General features: G+C 37.6%; 1 protein-coding gene across 2 annotated transcripts in view; it reads right to left on the reverse strand.

Annotated features, from left to right (window-relative positions):
• Positions 1-24779, reverse strand: part of GABRG3 (gamma-aminobutyric acid type A receptor subunit gamma3) — a 290425-nt gene that overhangs the window by 88755 nt on the left and 176891 nt on the right. The window lies entirely within an intron of this gene.

The raw sequence follows: 24779 nt of genomic DNA on the forward strand, positions 1-24779 counted from the left end.
TAGGCACCAGAGTAGTTCATGATTTCCTGTGTTTGAATTTGTGGGGCACTTTTATTTCAAAAGGTATCTGGCACATAGTATCTTGGAAGCAAACCTGGGGAACCCACCCTCTATGGCCACGTACACCCCTTGCAGAGGTACCTGTGCTGCAAATTGTGTGGAATAACCCTACTTAACAGCTACATTCTCATCTTTCCCTAGGAAGATTATAAGCAAAAGTTTAGTGACAACCACTGCAATCAAATGACATCTTTCTATAAACACAACTACATGACACAATTACTCTAAATGTTCCCTGTGAAAGTTCTTCACATACTGTGCGTTCCGGTTTTAGCTCCAAGAGCTCTGTAACACTTTATTAAAAACAGACCTCAGAGACACTTTTTGAACAAGAACAGAGAATATTACTCCAGTAAATCAGGTTTCAAACTGTTTTGCAAAGCAGTTAGGCATTAATGAAATTGTTTCAAAGGTCACTAGGTTTGGTTCAATTTCCCACTAAATGGAGATGAGAGCTCAGTGAATAATTAATAGCAAATGATTGACTGAATTTCACCTTTCCATTGTAGTTACAAGCTCTTTCAGCTAGCCACCATAATCTCAAGTATGATTTGAAATCATTGCCTTGCTTGTTTTCTAATGCTTCCTTCTCATGCAGTGTTTGGGCTGGCCCCCCTCTTGGCACTGCACTGACAGACCCCACAGCACTTGGGGACTGCCACGTTCCTTCATCTCTCCTTGCACTGGGAATACAAGTCAGCAGCATCACACACACTGCACCCATGGCAGAGTGTCACAGCTCATCAAACACACCTGAAGGATGAGAACTAATCATGGAAAAGGGCTAAGAACTCACAGGGTATTTCTGAAAGTTTTATATTAAATAGAGTAGGCCACAGGACGCGATGCATTTGTTCACTGCTTATTTTAGCAGGAAAAGGTTAAAGAAGAAGCCAGATACTTGAGTGGGCTCGTCTGCAGCTTTAAAGTCTAAAAAAAGAGTGCTGTCACTGCATACCCTGTAATCAATGTTTTTTAAAGCTAAGAGAGCAATTCAGCTGAATGATAAAACTGCTTACCACAGTGATTAAACAAAGAACATGCAGTATGTTAAGAGCAGCAGCCCATCAAAAGAAACAATTCCAGGCATCAGCAGAGGTTCCAAAAGCCTTATGATAGACTGGATAACCACAAACACAATAAAAATGCTTCCTGAGAAGGAAAGGAGGTACAGCCTGTCTCCAGGCACCTGCAATAAGTCATCAGGAACACCTAACTCCGTGAGTCTGAGAGATGTCATTGCAACATAAACAGTGTAGATTTTCTTGGTTGCACACTTCAAACTTTATGTATTATTCATCTGGATTCCTTCCTATAACACCAAACCCAGTGACCAGTTTTGGTGTTATACCACATTTGCCTTTTTTTTGAAAATACTTTCACCACAGGTTACCTCTGATACAAAACACTGGCTGGGTGTTTTGCCAGGAAATTTTAGTGTTTTGCAGATTAAAAAAAAGGTTTTGCCCTTTGGACACATTGATATTAATTAATATTACTCCTCAAACATGGAGTTCAGATACTACACTGGCTGTTACTGGGATGATCATCATATTAAAATTACTGGCAACTAGATTCTCTTCTCACCATTGAATGACATTTGCTCTCCTGTTTCAATTCTGATGATACCAAGATATTTGGTTTACAACAGGCAATAAAGAGAATACAGTCAGCTCCTGATGGCTGTAGCCTCTCCCTGTTTGGAAGACCACTGGAATAACCATAAGGAAAGGAAATGTAAAACAGGAAATGTAAAAAAATGAGAGAAGAGTAATTTGTGAAAAAGGGCAGCAAGCTCCTTCTTTTTCCTAACAAATGGTTTCTTCTTTCCAGTAGACTGCAAATCTTCTGTATTTTGAGAGAGTGTCATCGGCTGGGGGAGTGATTCCCTAGAGTTAGCTATTTTTGTATCATTGTTTTGATGTTTAATACCTCTTGATGTTTTTTTCTCCATGTCTAGATGCATGGCTAAGCACTCTTTGAACCATTCATATTTTTAGTCTCCAGAACACCTGGGACAGAGTTTAAAAATCAAATTTTGTAATGGAAAGTCAACCTATCTGTTGAAACCCCGTCTCCCAATTGTTTCACTTGATGCTTCTGAGTTCCTACATTAAAAGAAACACAGAGTAATCATTTCTTTTCTCTGGGCCACTGATCATTTAATAGCTATACATTATCCATCAAAAACCATCATGACAACTTTCCATAACTTTATGTGATTTCTTTTTTAATAAGCCTGAATAATTTTGTAGCATCCAAAAATTGTCTAACCTCATTATCCATCTCCCTTTCCAGGTAATTTATGGATCTCTGTTAAACAGATCTCCCTCTGAGACCCCACTGCTAACCTATCCTCTTGTAAGACTTTACAATTATGTTTTCTTTTGTTTCCTACTTCTTGGTCAACAACAGCCACATTTCTGGCTATGTCTCCTTGCACTCCATACTTCAGTTTATTTTCAGAATGATTTCCAGTAAACCCCTCTGGAATATTTTAACTGAAAACATCCATCTTGTTTTCTGCTATTTGGCCTTGTGACTGACTGTAGGAGAAAATGAGAGTGGGAACTTGCAGTGGAGTAGTTTTATGTTTTATTTGCCTAAATCTTTTTTTTGCTAATTGTAGATGTATAAGTGCTATGCTGACAATGTTCAATGAGGTAAGGAAAACAGCCTACTGCCTATGTGAATAAGGAATGGATTTGGCCTGTTAAAGAGTTGCTTACCTAACTAACAGGACAAGGATTGAACAGTACTGAGATAAATAAAAGTAGGAATATCTCTGATTAAAAATGATGTCTGATTCATGTCTGTTTTTGTGTTTAAAAAACAACTTTGACAGCTGTGAGCTAGTTTTAGCCACAGGTACGTTTGTGCCCTTGTTTGCATTTGGAGTGTATTAAAGAAAAAAAATCAGAGCAGCAGCTGGGAGGAAGATGATTAATCACAGAGGGAGCTAAGCCTAACCCCCCTGTAGAACCAGCTTTCCCTTAATGCACAACCTTGTTCGTGCTGAGCAGTATCTTGCTCTGCGAATCATCTCTCCAAGATTAATGCTGCCATTAGTTTCAAAAATGAAGCCCCACTGAAGACAGGGAGGTTTGCAAGGCACTTAATCAAAAGGCAATGGGATTCTATGTTTCACTGTCAAAGTACAATCAATCCTAGACTGTGAATGGCAATAATTTTTTATAAAATAGAAAATAAAGCTCACTACCAGTTTTGAATCATTTTGATGCTCCTATTGCCACTTCTTTCCCTGATTTAGATTCAGCTTTCAATACTGGGATCAGAAGTTAATTGGTGCAGAGCTGATTCAGAAGTGGATCAGATTGCCTTAACTCTGGGCATTAAAGGTGCAGGGCAGCTGATGAGGGGCACTAACAGTTTCAGCCATCTGATTTTAACTTGCCACCAACACTTTTGCCATGGCCCTCAGCATTCATCTAAGTTGTGCTAATGAACTTAGAAAAAACAGTTAATTATTCCCAGCTACCTTCACTGCAAAATTCCTCTTTTCAGTACACCCAGATTTTTTCCCCTACTTCTTAGTTTTATTTCTCTATATGTCTCAGCTCATCCCTTAATTTACTTTGGGAAAGCACCAGATCTTTATTCACATATTCTGCAACTTCCTCATCAAGGTCCTAAAGTATGCACAATTGGAGTCAGCAGGGCTACTTAGCTTCTCAATACAAGCACATACTTAAGCACCTTGATGAACTCTCTGAATTTGTGGATAAACACTCTATATAAGGTCAGATCTCTGACTAAGCTGAGAACAGATTAAGCAGTTCACATCTGTGTTATAAAGACATACAAATGCAGGAGAAAACATGGGAGAACCCAGATGTTTTCTTTGAGACTACTAATGAGGAATACAGCATTATGGAGACAGAATAGGTGAGGACTTTATGGGACTAGTGTTATATTTTCCAATGTTCTGTGATCACCTTTCCCACTGATTTATGAACTCACAGATCAGTTTCAATCAAATGTAAAAAAGCAAGAAAAAAGCCGAAATATACGAAATTTTCACAAGTTTCATGAGCCAGTAGAAACTACAGGTCCATGGCTGGCTGAGTCCTGCACACTCAGACAAAGTAAGATTATGTCTCCCACTGTGAGCATTCCTAGGTCTTGGGGCACAACCTGAAGCTCTTGCAGGTGTTGCAGACAAATGAAAAACTGTGTTGACAATGGGGTTTTATAAGGTTCTTGTCCCATTGGAACAGTTTGTTACCACAGGTGTCAGAATAGGCTGCACTAAAACAGCATGGGCATGTACAGGACTTGGCTTGCTAGTAACATTTGCTACAGTGAGTGATGGAACACTAAATCCCTTGCTTTTTCATTAATATTTTCCCTAATTCATCACAGGGCTTTAGGAGACAGCAATATGATTTCTCTGAGCAGAAGCTGCTTCAGGGTTTCAGACACAAATTTTTCTATTCCAGCTGAAAGAAACCTGGCATTCAGTCCCTTTTGGCAGTTAGTCATGCTAGAAGAGCTACTTAAAGATGCCTTGTTTAAGGACTCTGGTTGTTTGACTTAAGCAGGATGCCAGGCTCCCACCAACCTGTTTTATCACTCTTCTCAGCAGGACAGGGGAAGAGAAAAATAAAATGCAAAAAGCTGATGGGTTGAGAAAAAGACAGTTTAATAAAGCAAAATCAAAGGCCAGATGCAGAAGGAAATGTAAACAAAATATTAACTTTCTACTTCCCATCAGTGGGTGACATCCAGCCACTTCCCAGGAAGCAGGGTTTCAGAAGAAAAATGTCATAATACTGAATGGCCCCCATCTTCCTCCTCCTTTCTGTTAGCTTTTTCTGCTGAGAAGACATCACATGGCATGGAATATCCCTTAGGTCAGTTTTGGTCTGCTCTCCTGGCTATGTTCTCTCCAAAGATCTTGCCCACCCTCAGCCTCCTGCAAAGGAGGAAAGGTTGGGAGAGACCACTGATGCTGTGTAAGCACCACTCAGCAGTAGCCAAAACACAGGTGTTACCCACACCCTTCTATCTGACAGTACAAGGCACAACACTGCAAGATTTGCTTCAAAGAAAAGTAACTCTCCCTCAGCCATATCTAAGGAAAAGTATCCTGTAACTTTCCTGGGTTGCTGTGATTCTTTGTGGAGGAAGATGGAGCAATGACATTATTTGTCTAGTATATTTTGATCACCTCTCAGTGCTTTCTAATGTTTTATCTAGTCTAGTAGTAAGTGCTCTCTGTTTCCAATACAGTCACTTGCAGCTATTCTACATGACAGATATGCATAACAGCTGTAAATATTTTCTCTGAAAGCAAGTGCAACAACTCATAGCTCAGGGAAAAAAAAAAACCAAACAGTAAATCCAACAAAAAAAGAGCCTGTGTAATGTAGCTTTCTAGCAAATTCTACTGTTCTGTCTTCAGTGGTTATTCAACAAGAATATCATACTTGGAAATAACCTCCTGTGATATGACCCTGTGGAACATTAATACAAGACATTAAAAAATATTTGTTCATTATCACACATCAGATAAACATCCTTGAGGGATTTTATAGAGACAAACAGCATTCAAACAATTGACTATCATTAAATTACACCTAAAAGATTAATGTAGAAGGAAGGAGACAAACTACACACATTCACCATCTTCATAACCAGTCAGAGGATGCCAGAATATCTACTTTATGATATATGTTATTTTATTTCAAAAACAGGATTATTCCGCTTTTCCTAAAAAATGCCAGCTATCATGTATGTGCCATGGGGAGATGGTAACCCCTAAGAAGACATATGTATGCACATATGCTTTAATATTTGTATTCACAAAATACTTTAATATTAAAACCACTCTAATCCAGAAATTCTATTCCTGCATTCTGTGAACATCAATGTGTGATTGCTGAGGACTTCTAACCAAGGAAAACCCTACTGAGAAAGCTTTACAGATATTAATTATGCTTGCACATCACTGAGGGAGGGAGAAAATGAGTAATTCCTTTTACAGCCCATTTAAAACACTCAATATTTGTCAAGCAGCTCCACTTGTGACTCTGAATTTGAGACAAGTCAGGCTGTCAGGGCTCTATTGAAAATCTGTACTAGACAGTAGTGAGACTCCTCCCAGCACAAATCCCAGCCACAAAAAGGACAGAACACAAGACTCCACCAGTATCCATAGGTCTATCTACATAAAAGTTATCAGAGGAAATACAGAGAATGTATTAGCAAAAAACATGGAATGAAGTTCTTAAAACTCTCTTCCTTTGTAGTTTCTTGTTTGGCTGTTGCTTTTTTTTTTTTTTTTCCCTGTTCACACTCTAATATAAATAGGAAAAATGGGAAAAGTGAAAGAAGGTGGCACTGAAGAAAAACTGAAGGATCTGTTCCTTTGAGGCAGAACTTTCAGCTTTTAGCTGAAATACAGATAGGTCCATCAAACTATAAGGTAACATCCCAGTGTACATACATGACATACTGATAAGGAGAGCAACAGCTACTGATTCTGGAAGGAGCTGTTTTCCATATGTGTTACAGTGCTATAAAGTACTTAAGGCCACAAAAAATAAAATGTAAACTTGCTAAAACAATTGGAATTATATTCTCAATTTATTGTGAGATCAGAGTGGCTCAGGTGTTTTATTACATTTTCTTCAGTATATTCCGCAACAAAGAGGCAACATGCATTCATTCACCAGGCTGACACAATAATTAAACGATCACTGGGGCATTTGACTGGCTTAGAAAAATCTAAACAGTATCTCCAATAATGAAATACAACAGAAAAAATGTCAGATATATTCAGGTAACATTCCTTAGGTAACAGATATGAAAATGAAGACTTGAGTTAGTGTGCTGGATTTTAGAGTAAGAACATGAAACACACTTGAGTTTTTTTGGTTTTTTTTTCCATGTAAATTTTCTTTAAGAGATGTTGCTTTCAATTTCAGGATGAAACAAATGATTCAGTTTTGATCTCTGATGCAATGTGAAAGGAAAAACCTCTTTCCCTTACTTCCATTAAAACTAACATGAAATAATTAATATAGTAGGAAGGTTAGTATATTAGTTTTCCTCAGCAATCTTTCCACCAAGTCAGCAAGAACCATCACCACCTAATAAATGATCCAAGGATAGTAACAGTAATCTCCAACTGAAAAATAAATACCAAGATAGGAGTCCTTTGGGAGGTGACAGAAAAGAACTGAAAACAGAACTTCTCTATTTAAAATAAATTGTAATTTTTAGCTGAGTCTGTGTGGCTGAATCTGGGGGAGTGAGAAGTCCAAACAACAAAAATCTATCAGCCTTGCTTACTAACAGTATATAAGAGAAATTATAACTGCACTCACTTATTCTGTCTTTCAATTGAAATATATAATTGTTAACCTAGGAGACAGATCCCATGAAGATGCTGGTGGGGGATTCTCAAACCAGGCTGGAGGTGATTTCCTGCAGTTGCTGCCTGTCCAATAGGAGTTACACTCTGCCAGTGGGAAGGCACAGGACTGGAAGGAGAAAGATGATGTCAGTGTCTTCTGAGAGTGAGGAACAATTGTTCTCTCACAAGGGACCGTGGCAAAAGGGCCTAATCCCTGAAGGCTTCTTGCTGCCTTGCCTGTGAGCATCTCATGGGCTAACAGCTGAGTTCCTCAGCCCCATGACATTATTTATGTGCTTGATCATGGGATGCTTTCAGGTTTCCAGGTCTATATTTGTGCTCCTGCTGGGTGAACTTTGTACTAGGCCAAGCATCGGATTGCTCACCAGCTCTCCTTACCCTCATTTTTCAAGAGAGAGAGAAAAACCATGGCTATAGAGAGGGCTACAACACACTGCTGAGCTCTGGATTAACAAGGAACCAAAATCCTGGAGACATGTAGCTTTCCCCACTGAGGAGGACTTGGTGCAAGTGCCTAGAGATAAAAGTATACAAATAACAGAAAAGGAAATTTTTGATGAGTTCATACATCATCGGTGTCAACAAAATTGCTTCCTCAACCTCCTGAAAGTTGATTGACCAGAGCCTTTGATGTCTATGCATCTTCAGGGCAGCAGTAGAGAACTAAGGCTTGAGGTGGAAGTTTAAAGTTAATTTGAGAAGCAGCACAGAAGCACATAACCCAAAAATACATTTTTCAGTATTCAATTTCTCTGTGCTAGTACTGACTGGATGGTCGTGTTCTCTGCCTGCCCTCTGCCTCCCTCACCACCAAAAGCCAGCAAATACCTGTGCTTTTAATCCTCCCTGTGTACTTAAAAGGAAAACAGGCTTGGTTATATCTCCAACCTTATGTTCAAATCAATACTGGTAGTGGTTCTTAAAGTCCAGTCAACTATAAAGGCTGAGAGATAATGTTTGTTCTCTCCAAACTGCAAGTACAAGGGAATGAAATGTGATTTTAGTGCTTTGACTATTTCTCTGCAAATAAAGTCACTCATTGAAATTGCGTGTTTGTGTTTATTCTCATCACACTTCAGGTTTGCACATGCATAGTAACAGCAATGGTCTTGTTCCAATTTGGTTCAGGTCACTACTGTGACTCTTAAAGAATGTTTTGTGCATTGTGTTCCTGCAAATTGCTTTCAAAAAGAAGTTTTGCATTTCTTTGGGCAACAAATCAAGAAGAAAAGCTGAGATGTACAATATAATGAGAACTGTTCATTTATTTCCCTAAGAATTCAACATAAGAAATCCTTTAGATTTTTTAAAAATCAATAAATTACTATAAACAATCTAATGCACCAAATATTGATATTATACTTGCAGGTCTGTAAGTGAAAACTATAAGTTGATATAGAAATAAGTGACAGACCAATTTTATTAGCTACAATTATTATGCTGAATCATTGAAATTTTTTTTCCTTTTCTTTAGTTTGTTCAAAGATAGGTCAGGAGTAATGAACCACAGCCTTTTCAGCATTCTTCATACCTACTGGTTTCAAAGCATGCTATTTACCTGGGAACATTTGAGTAAAACCATATTACTCCATAAGCAGCAGGGAGCCCTGAGACAATTGAGCTTTAATGCATGGCAGCAGGCTTGCACACCAGGATCTCCCCTTGAGTAGGGACAGCTCTCAAGGTTAGTCCTTGAGGTAGGAGAATCCTTATTCAGTAAGTGAATTTGGAATAAGGACAAACTTTGCTATTTTAGCTAAGTGATATAAAACATTGATTGCACATACAGAATCCTTTAGACATAAACCATTGACCAAGTCTGGAACTGAGTCTGAATCCAGCAGCACCTAAATACCCTTCTAAGGAATTCAGAATGCATTTCTAAGAGGTGCTTTAATAAAGTGCTTTCCGAACCTCAAGATTCAACAGGGAGGTTTCTCTGTCAATCTGACCCTGTCCTCTATGCAGTAATTACTCCAGTCTACCTCACCAGCAAAGCCTGTTAAACCACAGTCACCCTTTCCACTGTTATGTCACTGGCTTGTATCAATGGAACAGGTTGTTGCTAATCTCCTGAGAGTGAAGTGTATGATTCCACCTGTGACAATCACACAACACAATCACCCTATGTATTCTATATCATGTTGGTGGTCTGCAGCATGGACACCTATTTCCTACACTGATATTAAAAAAAAACCTTCAGAAAATATTACTTGTATTTACAGGAGCAATGGTACAATACAGTAAATTAGAAAGATCAGAAAGAAATGCAAAATACAGTGCATTACTGAAATTTGTAGGTACTTTTCCTGTGTACAATACCTTGCTCTCAGGTACTTAATCCAGACTCCCTACTCCTGGGAGAGTTATGTGCCTACTAATGCTGCCTAGCACTGAAATTGGCACAACAAAGTAAAGTTATAATCCACAAACAAGAGCGCTACAAAGATTTAAAGCAGCACAAGGACTCTGTAACTGCAGCTGAAACTTTATCTCGGCCCTCCAAGCATGCCTCCTTGCTTCACATGGGAGGAAGAGTTCAATATCCAGAGAACAGGGAAATTCAGTGTATAATGGCAAATTCTCCCTTTGAGACTGGTAGTGGAAAGATGGTTTCCCATCCAAACCAACATAGTTTATTCATAGCTAATGTTATCTTAGTTAGACACAATGATTAATTACACACAATGATTAGATGCAGTAATTAAATCCATTAATTAAATATTGTTGCTTACCCACTTTCCATTATTGAGTTTCATTCCTTCAAAATATCATTATAATTGAAATTATTTGTTTCAAATTAGTCTTAAACAATGAAATTCACCAAAGACCTAAGAATGGAAGTGCATCAGTTCCATTCCTAATTTCCCAAAGCTTTTTCTTACCCTCCTGTAGTGCAAGAAATCCCTGAATTCATAGGGTGCTTCTTTGTTTGACTTTAATCCCCATTAGGAGGCTGACTGTGCCCAAAAGTTGGCTTGGAGTAAGAACACCCAGATAAGAGCCCAAAACCTCTACAAGAAAACACCTTCCTTCTCCTTATTTTGGTGGGCTTATTCAGATCACACCAAAACAATACGAGCTCCAACTACCACATTCACATGGCATCTCAGTGAAGAGTAGAGGGAAGTGATATTCAATAATACTCAATTATAAGATAAAAAAATGGGGAGAAAATTCTTCTCTTAGTCTCTAGGGATCCAAATTCCCAAGATTCATTAACTGCAGGATTGCCCTGTGTTGCAAAGTTGGATAGATCACAACTGCAATGCCCTCTGGTAAGGACAGGTCAAATATAATACAGGATTCACTAGATCAATCAAGAGCTGCTATCAGGGCTTTTGGTAAGGATTGTCTTGATCTTTGTTCCTACATCTTCTATAGTATTTTTCCACTGTCAGCATTGTATTGTGTGGGAGGATTTAAAGCCCTTGAAGCTGAAGGAGGAATCAAACCCAGTGCTCTCATCTCTAGGGCAAAAGTTGTTACATTCTACAGATGAAAATATTTTTGGCCTGTACCACTTGCACAAACCCTGTGTTAAGTTTTTCAGACCTAATTCAAGAGAGACTCCAGGGCAATGATATCAGTTTTCTGAAGTCCTGAATAAGATGCCTAAGGACTCAAAAGAAAAGCACTCTTTAAACATCCCTATCTTTATTTTGTCCAGCAGTTTCCAGCTCTGAGTATCAGCCTGTGGGGATCCTGTCAATCTGTAGCAAACTACCCCTTTAGGGAATCAGACTGCCAGGATGTGCTCTGGATAAGTTGTCTCACTTTAAACTTAAAAGCACATTATTGGATATAACACAGATTTGAGATGCCCTGTTAATGAATATGGAGGTACCTATGTAAGAGAGCATGGTGTCAATAAGAACTGGGAACATTCCTCTCTCCTAAAATTATTCTCGAAGAAAAGGGAAATTAATGAAACTGACCCTGAATTTTTATCTCCAAAATCTTGAAATTCTCCAAGCAAAGCACTTAAACCTTTCTTAGAGGCTCTTGTTCATAAGCAGAGATTTCCCACCATCTTCCAAATAGGCAAAATGTGAAGCTCTTCCCTAAGCCATGACATGTGAATTTTAAAGTCACAATTCAACCTCCATCCAACTAACAAGGGTACTCCTGGCTGAAAGTTTGTGGGTTACCTCTGTGCAGGAAGAAAGAATTTCTTACTTCTTGTTTTATGTTTGTCAGACCACCAGAACTCAAGGGAGAAATAAAGCTTTAAATTACTAAACAGATTCACAAACTTAGCAAAACAGGGAATTCTCTTGATTCTGGAATGATTCCATGTAATACCATCATTTTTTGCTAGCAGGATGCCAACTGTGAAATGAGAGCTGGGGTGTAATTACAATAGTCATGACAGGAAAGGAAGCAACAACTGAAGAAGCAATAACAGCTATGACAAAGAGTGTGAAAACTCCAGAGAAAAATGCAAATAGTAAGCAAATCAAAACCCTACCACCAGCTCAAAGCATCTCCCTTCCTCTGTCCTCCTCCCCCCGCAAAAAAAAAAATCCCCCACAACTCATCATGAGATATCTGGGGTCATACAAATAACCCAAAATAAAGATACATCATTGTGCAGTATGTCTACTGCACTGTGGCATATGTATAATCAAGATCACAGCATTCTCTGGACCAACATGTTAAAAAATATAATTATGTCTAAATAAGGTTAATGGGCTGGAAAATGGCTCAACAGCTTAAAATATCTAATGACTTTGAGAGCAGCTTAATTATAACTACATTAATTCTAGGCTCATGCATATACTCATTTATTGTAACAGTCATGAAAAAATATTAAGAGTCCCAGTATAGAATTTTTGCTAGAAGAGTTTTTTAAAGTATTTTTCCTATTTCTTTCTAATCTACTTCCCTTTAAAAAAATCCTATGCTCCAGCACCACAAAGGATCAGAAGTTTCAGCTGGTTTAATCACATAGCAGACACTGCAATATGGCAAGATGCCCACCTTTGCAAAGCTCAGGAATTAAAACAGTTTTAGGAAAAGCAATGTGCCAATGTGCTGGTTCTCCAACAGAAGAGAAAAAATGCAAGGGCAGTAAAGGCTGTATCTTTCAAACACTTATCAGTGTTTTGCTGCCAAAACAGGAGGTGGTGTTCTACACAAATATATCATGCTGGCTTCAGTGTTATTCAGTATTTTTACTAGGAGAAAAGAAATAAGCCTAAATTAGACTTTCACATGAAATTAAATTCAAAGAAAATTGAACAAACTGGGGAAATGGTTTGAGGAAAACATAATTCAATTGGAAGCAACACAGATGCTGAACTTGTGATATTCAGCTCTGAGCTGGATGGAAAAACTGCATTCTTTACTTGAAATTAAAATTTATAAAATAATTGGAGTAAGGAATAAAAAGAACAGTCAGTGTATGAGCTGGAACTGGCTGTTTAGAGAAGCACATGGAGGGCTTAAGAAAGCTGGGTAATTTCAACTTAGTAAAAAACAGGTATAGGGATAATAAATCCATCTCTTGTATGGGCAAAACTCCCACAGAACAACTTTAAATTGTACTAGAAGAATTCTGTCAGATATCATGAAAGGTGAAAAGAAAACATGATGGTGAGGTTTGAGTAATGACCAAGTCGTGAGTATAGCCCTCCTGGGCAGGCAGGTTCCAGTCTCCACTGATGAAAACTAAAGAACAAGCTTGGGGTGTGTTCCTGGGATCATAAGAGCCCTGGCTGGGCTTGGTATTTGACCTCCCTCTTTTCATCAGTAACCAGCAGCTGCCGTAAGTTTGTACTTATTTTGGTTTTTGTCAAGAAGAAATAAAACCTCCTCTTGAGCAATGCCTTTAACTTTTATGGTGGTTCCCCACTCTGTGATGGGGTGCCTCATTTACAGGAAGGGAGCTTCTTCTTTGCCTGTTCTGAGTTTAAGAAGTAAGTACTCAAAAAACAAACTAACTTTGAACAAAATAAACCAACCAGGAAAAAACAGACAAGCCCATTATAATATAGAGGGGGGAACAAGTTGATGGATTGCTCTTGTCAGCTCTTTGTGGAAAGGCATAAGTTTAAGACAACTACAGGAACAGAAAATGAATTGGCACTTCACACTCCAATATACTGTGAAGCCTCATGAGTGCTATTTTTATTCTTCTGATATTGCCCTAGGACCATACACACTGGAGACAAACATTCCCTTTCCGAGGTGTACCTGGGTGCTGAGTCCTGGAGAAAGCCCTGATGAGACAGCTGTGTGAGAGCATCAGGGGTGCCCATCCTCTGGATGTGCAGACCTACTGAGGCAGGGCATGGCTCCTCTCTCCAGCACCAGCACGTGACTTTCCCTCGCTCAAAACCATGACTAAACAGAATTTCATTTGTTCTTCCTTTCTGCATGCAGAAGGTGAGGTGACCACAACAGAGCCAGGCTCTCCACTGCCACCAATGTACTTGTAAACCTGGACTTGGAATGGAGGAACACACCAGCATTCAAAGTACAAACACTCATCCTGCTGTGAGCCACATCTTCCCTGCATACCAGGGAGACCAAAACCCTTCTCAGGTCACGAGAAGCACACTTGAAGTGAACACTTGGCACTTGCCACATGCTGACATCAGAGCTCACACACCACTCTGATGTAGTGCTGACTACACTGATCAACACTCAGTCTCTCAAGTGTTGATCAGTTTTAGATCAACACTTGAGAGACTGAGTATAGCTTGTCAAACAAATATGAAAGCTAGTAACTTAAAAGTAGGAAACCTCAATAGTCAGTATTTCATTTTTGCATATTTAATGTTTGGTGACCATATTTAAGATAAAGATAATTACGAACATTGTTGCCATGGAAATTTAATTTGTGAAGTGCCCCAAAACGCTTTGAATTAAGTCATACCAAGAGGCCATGGTTCAGAGATGAGAACTCTTCTGGAATTTCCAGATGTTATTAAATAAAAATTCAAACAATCTCATTATAATTATTTCTTTGCTGTTCTTGTATCCACACCTGGAGAAGCTGCAACACAAGAGCACTTCAGACCAGCAGAGGTCAGGTAGCAACCACCCTACAGCATGCATGAAGTCCAGATCTGTGGGGCCTTTTCTTCAGCAGACATTGGACAAAGGAGGAAAAGATCCTTCCTTTCACTGTTCATTTATCTTTACCTAGTAATGCAGTATTTTTGCATTAGTTTAACAACTGAAAATGAATTAAAATACAATAATAATGGTAAATAAGAGTGGCTAATAATAATAATAACAATCATAGAAAAAAAAACAAGTGATGCTCAATGCAATTGCTCACCACACACTGACTGATGCCAGATCCCCCTTCCCGAAACAGATCAGCTCTGCTTTTGGGTAACTCCTCCCAGTTTATAGACCAGGCATGACATTCTGTATTCCACAGGGTGTGGAATATCCCTTTGGTCAGTTTGGGTCACGTGTCCCAGTTATGCTCCCTCCCACCTTGTTTTTATTTTGTACCTTCTCACTGGCAGAGCATGAGACAGGAAAAGACTAAAGATGAACATGAATTAGCAAAAAATCAAAACATAAGTGTGTTATTAACACCATTCTTATTCTAAATCCAAAACACAGCACAGTAACAGCTACTGAGGAGGAATTATCCTAGCTGAAACCTGGACAACAGTTCAGAACAAATCTGACTCCAGGCTGCTGACTTATTGGCAGGGACTGTGGATGTGTGCTGTAATGCCATGCAAACAGCTTTTGTAAACAATTTACTGGGAACATTTCATATTTAAATTATAATTTGCATTGATCTGTATTTATGGGAAATTAATTTTTCATTAAATAAGCCAGCATTTATAGTTGTTTAAATAAAAATGCCTCAAACACATTGTACATAGGAAAAACTTGTACTAATATGTGTTCTAAACTGAAACATAATTATTAAAGAAATTTAAACATAATTGTTAAAGAAATTAAGCATTATTTGTACTTATCTAATCTACCAATTTATATCAGACCACCCTAGCCAAGACTTTAAGTCAACTAATTCAGATCTCCTTGTATCACAAATTAAAATACTGCATCACTTGGTTAAAAACTCCTCTTTTTCCAGGTTCTATTCAGCTTTGACTAGAAATTAATTGAAAAAGATAGGAAGAGAGATGAGAAGCTTTTCTCTGAAGTTATGGGAGCAGTTATACCTGACAAGGGTTAAGTTTTAACCATCTGCAAAACTTCAACAAAACTAAATGTTCCCTATTAGTGGAACTAATGCCAGAATGATTCAATCTTCCAAACTCATCCTCACTGCTCAACTGCCAAAGCATTTTTCTGCCTTCCAGTACACATAACAAGAACTGGCTGGCATAACCATTACTTAAATAGCTTCGAACACAGAAATAAATAGAATGTTACCTGAAATAATAAATAAATAGATAAATAAATAAATAAACAAATAAAGCAGGTAAATCAAGCATATGCTAGTTATTTAGTTTGTTTACATAGATTTATCTGCAAGGGAGTATCAGAGAGACAGTTGTAGAAAATGTCTGACTGTGGGCATGCTCCAATTTTTTCTTCATCTGCATCAGCACTCTGACCTGATCAGTGAGGTGAACCTGTATCTGTGTGCCAGCAGCAGGGGCTGTGAGATGTGGCAGAGACAGGGAGAAGTGACAGCCAGCTTAGGAATTTGAGAGGGTGGAAATTCTTGCCATGATTTGGTCTGCTCAAGGTCTCACCAGACGAAAGTATCATCCATCTCAGTGCAGAGCATACATGCAGGCACATGAGCCAGCTGGCATTGACATGTGTGGTGCAGGCACTGTGGCATGACAGAAAACAAACCTGACTCTCAGAGTTAATCATTACATCCCTTTTTAAAGGACTGGCTGTTCACACACCCAGCACTGCACATCATAAAGTTCACCCATGATGAGTCTGCTCCAAAGCATCTTCCATTTTCTCTCTAAGCTGCTAAGATACCTTGGCGAAGTGACTACCTTCATTTGTGCATTTATATATATATATATTTTTTTAATCTCAGCTCTAACTAGAAATGTGGGAGAAAACAAACTGAAAGCAGCAGGCCCTCAGGTACCGCCAAAAGGCATTCCTCAGATGAAGTCAGAGAGGCTTTATTAGACTTATATCTGGCTGGAGGCATTCCCTCTTGGGAACCTTAACATTGAACTTCCATCACCATACTGTGTACACTGGTAAAAGGCGTAATATTTTATTAAAAATGTTTCACAAAGTATCTTACCACACCATTACATGAAGCAATCAGATTCTTTACTCCATCATCAGAACTACCTCTGGCACACAAGTGCATGCTCACATTCTTTGTCCATACCTCATTCTCACTGGCTGAGGTGGAAAGCCCTCTGAAGGGGGTAAGGCAGAGAATCATTCACCAAGTTATTAGCCTAAGACGAAGTATTTGTGTGATAACATGCCTCTTACTGAAGTTAAGAGGAGCCATATGAACATAAGAGTGCAGAATTTAACCCACCCAGTTCCTAATTTTCCTGGGAGACAGCAACAACTGGCATGCAATCATGGTAGAAGAAACAGTTCTATGAGGGTACTGTACTTTTTCAATACCTTTGCTTTATATTTGACTCCTTCAGTCTTTCTGAGGCTTTTCCTTTGTCAAAGCTCTCCAAAAGAGAAGGTCTCTGAGAAGGGGGGAAGAAAGGACACTGCCTGTTTAGAACACCTTCTCTTATAAATGCCTGAATAAAGCACAAGTCACCTTTGTCAGCTGGAAGGTTCTGGTGAAGTGGTGCGATGTTTTTCATTATTTGAAGTGAATAAAGGCCCTTTTGATGAGATGCCACTTGTCATTCTTCCTTAACCAGCAGGTAGCCATTCTGACAGCACTGTGACAACAGAATCCAGAACTTTTTCTTTTATATAATCACCAAAATTCAATACAAGCAATTCTCTGCTAAGATCTAAAATTCTTTAGTCTTTTGTCATAAGTTATGCTTGAATTATAGTTCATGAAAACTTGACACACAGTTTTCAGCTATCCAGAAACACTCACTTTTCTGATTGCCATTTCTTTACCTATGTATAAAAGTTTTTGGGATTTTCAGTTTTTTCTTTAGTTTGCTCCCCACCCTCTGCAGCTTAACTTTTTCAGTAGTCCAAAGAAGGTGGTTTTTTCAATTACAGGACATCTCTATATAAATTAAGGAATATACACCCATCCCAATAGCAAACATTTAAGTCATGAAACAGAAAAAAGCAAGTGAGGCATTAGTTAGAGTTATGAAAATAGTTTTATCTTTATTGTTCCTGATTATTGCAAAATTAATTTAGTAAATTCACTTACCATTCTGACACTGGGATAAAAGGTTATGCTGTTCTTTTTGTAACATTTGTATACCAAAAAGCTTTGTTTTGAGCTCAAAATAATCTACTAAAATAATCTAGAGTGATGTACTACTATCTCAGCTCCCTGACACCATCACTTGCATTAATGAACCTCCAGCCCACGTCCAACAGGAGACACTCTGTCACTTCACAACACGAGAGAAACCAAGGCAGCAGGAAAAAAACTGAACATCCTTGTTCTACAGAAAAGACATGTTTTTGTGTGATTAGACTACTTGTAAAAATTCAACCATCTTTCACTGAGTTTTAATTGCTCAAGGCTCAGCTTAATGAAATGTTAATCTTTTCCACTTAGACCATGCCTAAAGCTTATTATAGTTCATCCTTTGGCACAGGAACTGAAATTCGTTACCTAATTGTATTTCTGCAAATTTGTATATTAAGCATGGACTGATGATTAGAACACTCAAAAACTGTCATTATTCCATTTTTCTGTAGCACTCTGTATGCTTGGGAAATTTGCAATTTTTCTAGCAATACATGTAAAACTCAAAAATCTTCCTTTAAAAAACACAGTAGAACTGACTTCTAGTTGTTTGAAAGATCTTTTTATGAGGTAGCTGATGAAATACCAAAGAAGGCTTGGATTGCACAAGTATTATGTTTAGTAGGAAAATCCACTATATTAGTTATATTCCTATTAGACAACATTGGAAATATGAAAAAAGAAAAAAAAAAAGGAAAAAAGAAAAGATAAATCCACGGATACATACCACATGATGGAGAACTAAAAAGATTTATTCTTTAAATCAGAATTATTTTAATTCAAGTAAACACTAACTCAGCCACAATAACCAAATATATCTCAGCTGTACAGATGAAATGCTATGGAAAAATTAAAGTTGTGATCAGTTGTGATCTGGTTTTACTGCTCTGCCACTTGCTTAGCTCATTGAGGATGGAAGGGCTTGATGTGAGCTGTGAAGAAAGTTAGCCCAGGAATCAGATGGCAAAATTTAAGTTTCTATGCTATGCACAAAGATCACAAACTGGGTTTTTTTTGTCCCAAGGCTAGATATGCTCAGAATAGTCACAGAGTAAGACAGAATCATGAGGTAATTCTGTAATTCTGTAGCTTCAGGAACCTAGTGACAATACTAGCTGCTATACGCAATTCCATGGACATGATAAAGCTACTGCATTCACAAAAAGATAAAAGTTTGAGGACTATCTACAAATAATTTGACTAAACATGTTTTTTAAACCTCCATATGCAAAGTCGAACAAACAATATGCTGCTTACCTTCCTTTAAATTTTAAGTCTCATGAAGAAATTAGGTTTCCAGTTTAGATTGGTTTAAATGTTGCACAAACCCTAATCCAACCATTTTGACTGCACTTCATAGCCAGTGTAGAATCATGCTTGGAGTAATCTTCTACATTTGTATATTTTTTTAAGATCACACAGGAATTAAATACAAAGTGCTTTACATAAACCCAACATATAATTGTATTTGCCATAACAAACATGGTCCAAATTATAACACCTGATCCTACAAATTGCTCAGTTATGTAGAAAATCAGTTAGTTTTATCCTTGTTTATTTTATGTACTTATGCTTATTATAACTCTCTTAATATTTAAAGTATTAATTTATGAGTTGGCACAGTTTAAATGAAATTTTTACAACAATTCAAGACAAGTCTTTATTTTACTTTCTGTAAATATACAGGCTTAAATTGTCACAAAATTTTCTTAATAGTTTATAATCTGTGGCCAAATGGATGGATGATGTTCAGAATTTTTTTCTTATAATATATTCTTTGTTTACAAAATCACCACTTAAAATCCAATTTCCACAGCATTTAACAGCAGCTTCACTGTAAAAAAATATTCTGCTTCAAAGACATTGAAAATTTGCTAAATCTAAATAGATTATCTCTAACTCCTGGCAAAACATAATGCTTGCAGATGAAAACCAGCAATGCTGTTTTGTTCTGTAACATTGGTAAATACACACACTTTTTAAATAGGGAATTACAAATTATTTTTTTACTACAAGTAATCTAGTTTTACTTCTGCCTTACTGCCAATAAGAGTTGATGGCACATATATGATGGGGCAGTGTTACAGCTAAAATAGTCATGATCCAAGTCTCCAGGCAGAAATCAAGACAAGAAATCTGTGCCTGATTCATTTTCACTCATCCAGGCATTCTTTCCAAGTACTCCCCCCTGTAACAATCATCACTCAGTGCAGCACAGTTAATCTAAAAATGAGGTATTTTTATCACTAAATACACCATTGGGGTAAATTTATCTAACACATCACTATTAACAAATTTCTATATTTTATCTGCCTTGCTTGCAAATACAGGAGCTTATTTTCATGGAAGGTTATAAAAATGTAATCCAACACTGAATAAAATAAAACATTCTTTAAATATTTAGCTTTCCAAAATAATTACTTTTTTCCTTTGAAACTGCTTTGTGTATGACATTTACACACATACTGATTCTTCTTTAGACATACAGTGAAAAATCCCTCTCTAAATTACCATGCAACTTCTTGTTCTTGTTCTCTCTTTTTTTCAGCCAACGTCAGGAATGCCATGTGCTACACCTGAAATTTCCTCATAAACATTTCAGGGCATAAGCTGAGGTCCCTTGGATGTTTTTTATGTATAACAACAGTCTAAAGCTCAATTACTGTGTCATACTGAGCTGTAAGGAATACTTTAGTTTGTCCTTTTGAAAGCAATACCTTGGGATTGAAGTGATCAGGGGGCTTCCTCCAATTTGGACTTATTTTTCAAAATATTATAGGTTATGTAGAGTAAATATTCAAATCTCGGACGCTATACAGGTCTGTATTTATACAACAGCTTGAAAGAAACTTTCAACTTAATGTTAAAAAAAGTGTATTTTCCTTACATCACATCCAATATAACTTAGTGACAGTTTTTTAAATGGAAAAACTGCAGAGTTTCCAAAAGTGAAACACAATTATTTTGCTGCCTTTTTGAAACAATGTCATGAAACATCTCACTTGCTTACTTGATAAGACAGAATACTGTTGTACAAACAACTTAAAAAATCACATACTATGATATTCAATCAAACACACTAGAAAAATTCAGATTATTGATATACACTGAAAATTAACAGCAATTTTGTCTCCTCTCACTGCTATTAAATGTTCAATACATCCAAGCTTCTAGGGTATCTTTACAGTATCTGAACCTTTTAATTATGTTACTCAAAGAATGATCTGTTCTTTGCTAAAGCTTTCCATGCACCTGCAGCAGACCTAGGTGCCCCAAGTGCAACATTATTTTATTTATCATGCTCCACTGCATTAGTCTATATGAAATTTTCTTAAACAGTGATAGCTTCTGAATTCATTTAATATGGTCTTCTGCTGAAAAATCATTTAAGAAGCTGTCCAATGCTTGTTGCTAGACAAGTTATTGAAATAAGGACAATTTCATGGCACAGCCATCTAACTCTTCAACAATGTGTGCTTGTTTATTAGTCTTCAGTTGTTTGAGACTGCTGTCCAAATTCATGAGCATATTGTGGTAATATGAGCAACATGAAGCTTGAGCCAACCAAAAAAAAATGCTTAGCTTGAAGTATTGTTATTAGGCAACAAAAGTCATTTATTTGACTCAGAGTGTTCTAATGGCCCACACACTCTCTTTTAAAAATAAAGTCAAAGTCCTGATGAATGCAGGTTCCTTCAAACATCACAAACCCCATAACATCTAGGAAAAGGAACTTAGCAGAGAAATGTAGTTTCTTCAGTTTCAGCAAATTTCTTTCTTCAGTAAAGTGGTAAAGTGGAGATGGATACCACTAAATTATCAAGATTAAGTTCTATTGAGAATTGCACATGAAAAATGCTGAAAATAGTGCATAATGTGACTGAATATTTGGTACAGTGCTTTCCACAGCATTCCACAGGGATCAGTTCAGTCCCAAATTATCCTAAGGGAATATGCCACTTTATAGGTAAATTTATGCAAATTCTATTAAAATTTACTTTTTTTAGCAATAACGCTGCCTTTCTTTCATTCTGCAAGACAAAGGGATAAATAAATATGGGTGGAGGTTAACAGATGGCTGATAACTACTGGAGTTGCTATCTCCACAATGCCTAATCAGTTGAAATACATTAAGATTATGATAGAAGTTTAGCTTACAACTATCCAGACATGAATCTACATTTGGCCATATGGTAAATTTAACACATGAAGGGTGGAGGAATGATTATTTATACCATCCAGCTAAAAATGTCTGATTTGTTGTCTCTCTAAGCAGCCTACATAGCTCAGGTGCTCTGAATCACCCTCTGGAAGAGCCAAATTCTCTCCATTGACAGCCTTGAGAGTCTTGTCTCAGATATTTGGTAGTGCAATCAGATTATGCAAATCTCCCCATTCTCCTCCTCCATCTGTCCCCCACACACATCTACACATACAGCTCAGCCCTAAGAGCTTTTAGAGAGGATGCAGTAATGGGGGAACAGCAGACTAATGCTGCCTAGAGCCCACAGGACACCTCAGTGCTCACTGCTTCATCAACCTGTCATTGCTGCTAGAAGACACAAAACAGTTTAATAACTGAAAGGAAGGCAAGCTCACTCAGAAATATGAAATGAATAAAGACAGTGTTTGGAGCAGAATACTTAAGGTGTCCTTCACTTCTGCCTTTTCATCCTGGGCATGAAACTCTAGGACACAGAGCTGAATACTGTAAGGGTGAGAGTGTCACCATGGTATTTTCTGAAAAATCCCTTTGCCAGGATTTCTTCTCCTGGGAAGCTGAGAAGCCTCAGAAAAGAATGAAAACAATGATTATCTGCTTGCTTGGGAATGTGGTCTGGAGATCTTTTACCAACAGGTGCATCTTTGATTGGTTCCATGTGAATTGTTTTTAATTAATGACCAATCACCATCAGCTGTATCAGACTCTGAGGAGTCAGTCATGAGCTTTCATGATCACTCTTGTTTAGCCTTCTGATGTATCCTTTTTCCTTTTTTAGTATAGTTTTAACATATCATTTCTTTTCATATAATATCATAAAATAATAAATCAGCCCTCTGAGAACATGGAATCAAATTCTCATCTCTCACCTCGTCCTGGGGACCTCACAACACCTTAGTAAGAGTTACCATACTGGGGTAGTTTGGTAACTACTGTTGTAGTTGAAAGTCTACTGTTGAAAGTCTTTAAAAGACTTTCTGAGAGAAAGAGGTATACATAAATTAGGCAAACAATTTTACAGAATTAGAAAATTACCTCTTCAAAATACTTATACAAAAGAGAGCACTAATCTCAAATTAATTTGAGTGGCATTTCCATATTTTTTTGCCCCATTTGAAATGGGGCAATCCCCATTTCAATGCCCAACAGTTGAAAAAGCTCTTTTCTTCAAAGTCCTATAAACCAAAATCTAGCCTTTAAAACACTGCAAAATATGACAATATGTGTGATTGCCAAATATAATATACTTTTATAATTATAAAAATATATATTATTTATATTTATAATTATAAATTATAATATAATTTTATAATTTTCCTCTTTGCAGCCTATCTTTGTAAATAATTCACATACAAACCTGCATTATCCCAACTTTATTACTGACTTCCCCAAGAATTCAAGTCATTGATGTCCTCACATATTCCTTAAATACCAGTTTCCAGAGGAAACCCGTACTTCCAGCACATCAGTGAAAGAGATTGGAAATATTCAGTTGGAAAATCTTTGTTATACCTGTGTTATACTTTTAATGATTTCAAATGTAGAAAAAAATACACATTGTAACATGATGCTTCCAATTCCAGTTTCTTCCCTTAGTAAATAAGGGAAGAGAGGCACTACCTGTCAAACCACATGGTTATTCTTGGAGAGGCTGAAATGCAGTAAAAAATTCAAATATATGCATAAAAAGTAAACTGGGAGCCACTTACATTTCTCTCTTTCCTCAGCCTGCTGCACAGCCTAGCCACAGCAATGACACCTGCCTCTGCCTGCATCCATCAGAAGGAAGCAATGTGCTAAGGGACACAGCAAGTGAGAGCCATCAGAACCCTCAGGTGGGATGTCATTGGGCCAAATTACTGAAAGCACCTACCCTGAAATCTGACTTGCCTAAGATTGTGGTTCAGGCTAAAATAAGACTTGGGACTTGCTCATGAAGATACTTTCTGCATGTGGTAATACCCAAACTGAGAATTTCCTACCTGAATATTTTTTCTGTCAGAAAAGACAGTATCAGTTAACCAAACTCTCCTGCAGGAACACACCGACTGCCACAGCAACACAAGCTGAAAAGTCAACCATGAATTTCCTTCAAAGGAAAAATACAAGCTGTGTCAGTGGACTCTGCCTGCTGCACAGCATTGTAGCCAATCTTCTGCTCTGTGATGTTATCACAAGACACAGGCACAAACTGAAACACAGGAAATTTCACTTTAAAAAAAAATAAAAATCTCCACCATGGCCATGTTCACTGCTAGTGGAACATGTTGCCCAGAGATGCTGGGGAGTCTCCATCTGCAGAGATATTTAAGGCACAACTGACACAGTGCTGGCAGCCTGCTGTACCTGACCCTGTGCTGAGGGGGGATAGGACCAGATGATCCTCTGAGGTTCTTTCCAGAGTCAACCCTGCCGTGATTGCTCTCACCTATTGCCACTACACAGCCTAAGAAGAGGCATAAAATGCCCTACCAAAAACTACTATGTGGATGCTGGAATGAAAATAAATAAACGAGAAATGTATTTTATTAGAGATATGAGAAGAGAAATTGTCTGTTTAAATTCAGAATAGATTACTTCCTATTACTAGTAGTAATACTTATGATGAGCTCTGTGTTTTCATTGTACCACACACTCTGATCTACTTTGCAGTAGGATTTTCCTCATTTTACCCCAGATTACATCCTCTAGGAAGCCAATGAACATATCTATTTTCAATCTCTCCTTTCTTTCCAGATATCATG

The sequence above is a fragment of the Serinus canaria genome, chromosome 1 (assembly GCF_022539315.1).
Source record: "Serinus canaria isolate serCan28SL12 chromosome 1, serCan2020, whole genome shotgun sequence".
Taxonomy (NCBI): Eukaryota; Metazoa; Chordata; class Aves; order Passeriformes; family Fringillidae; genus Serinus; species Serinus canaria.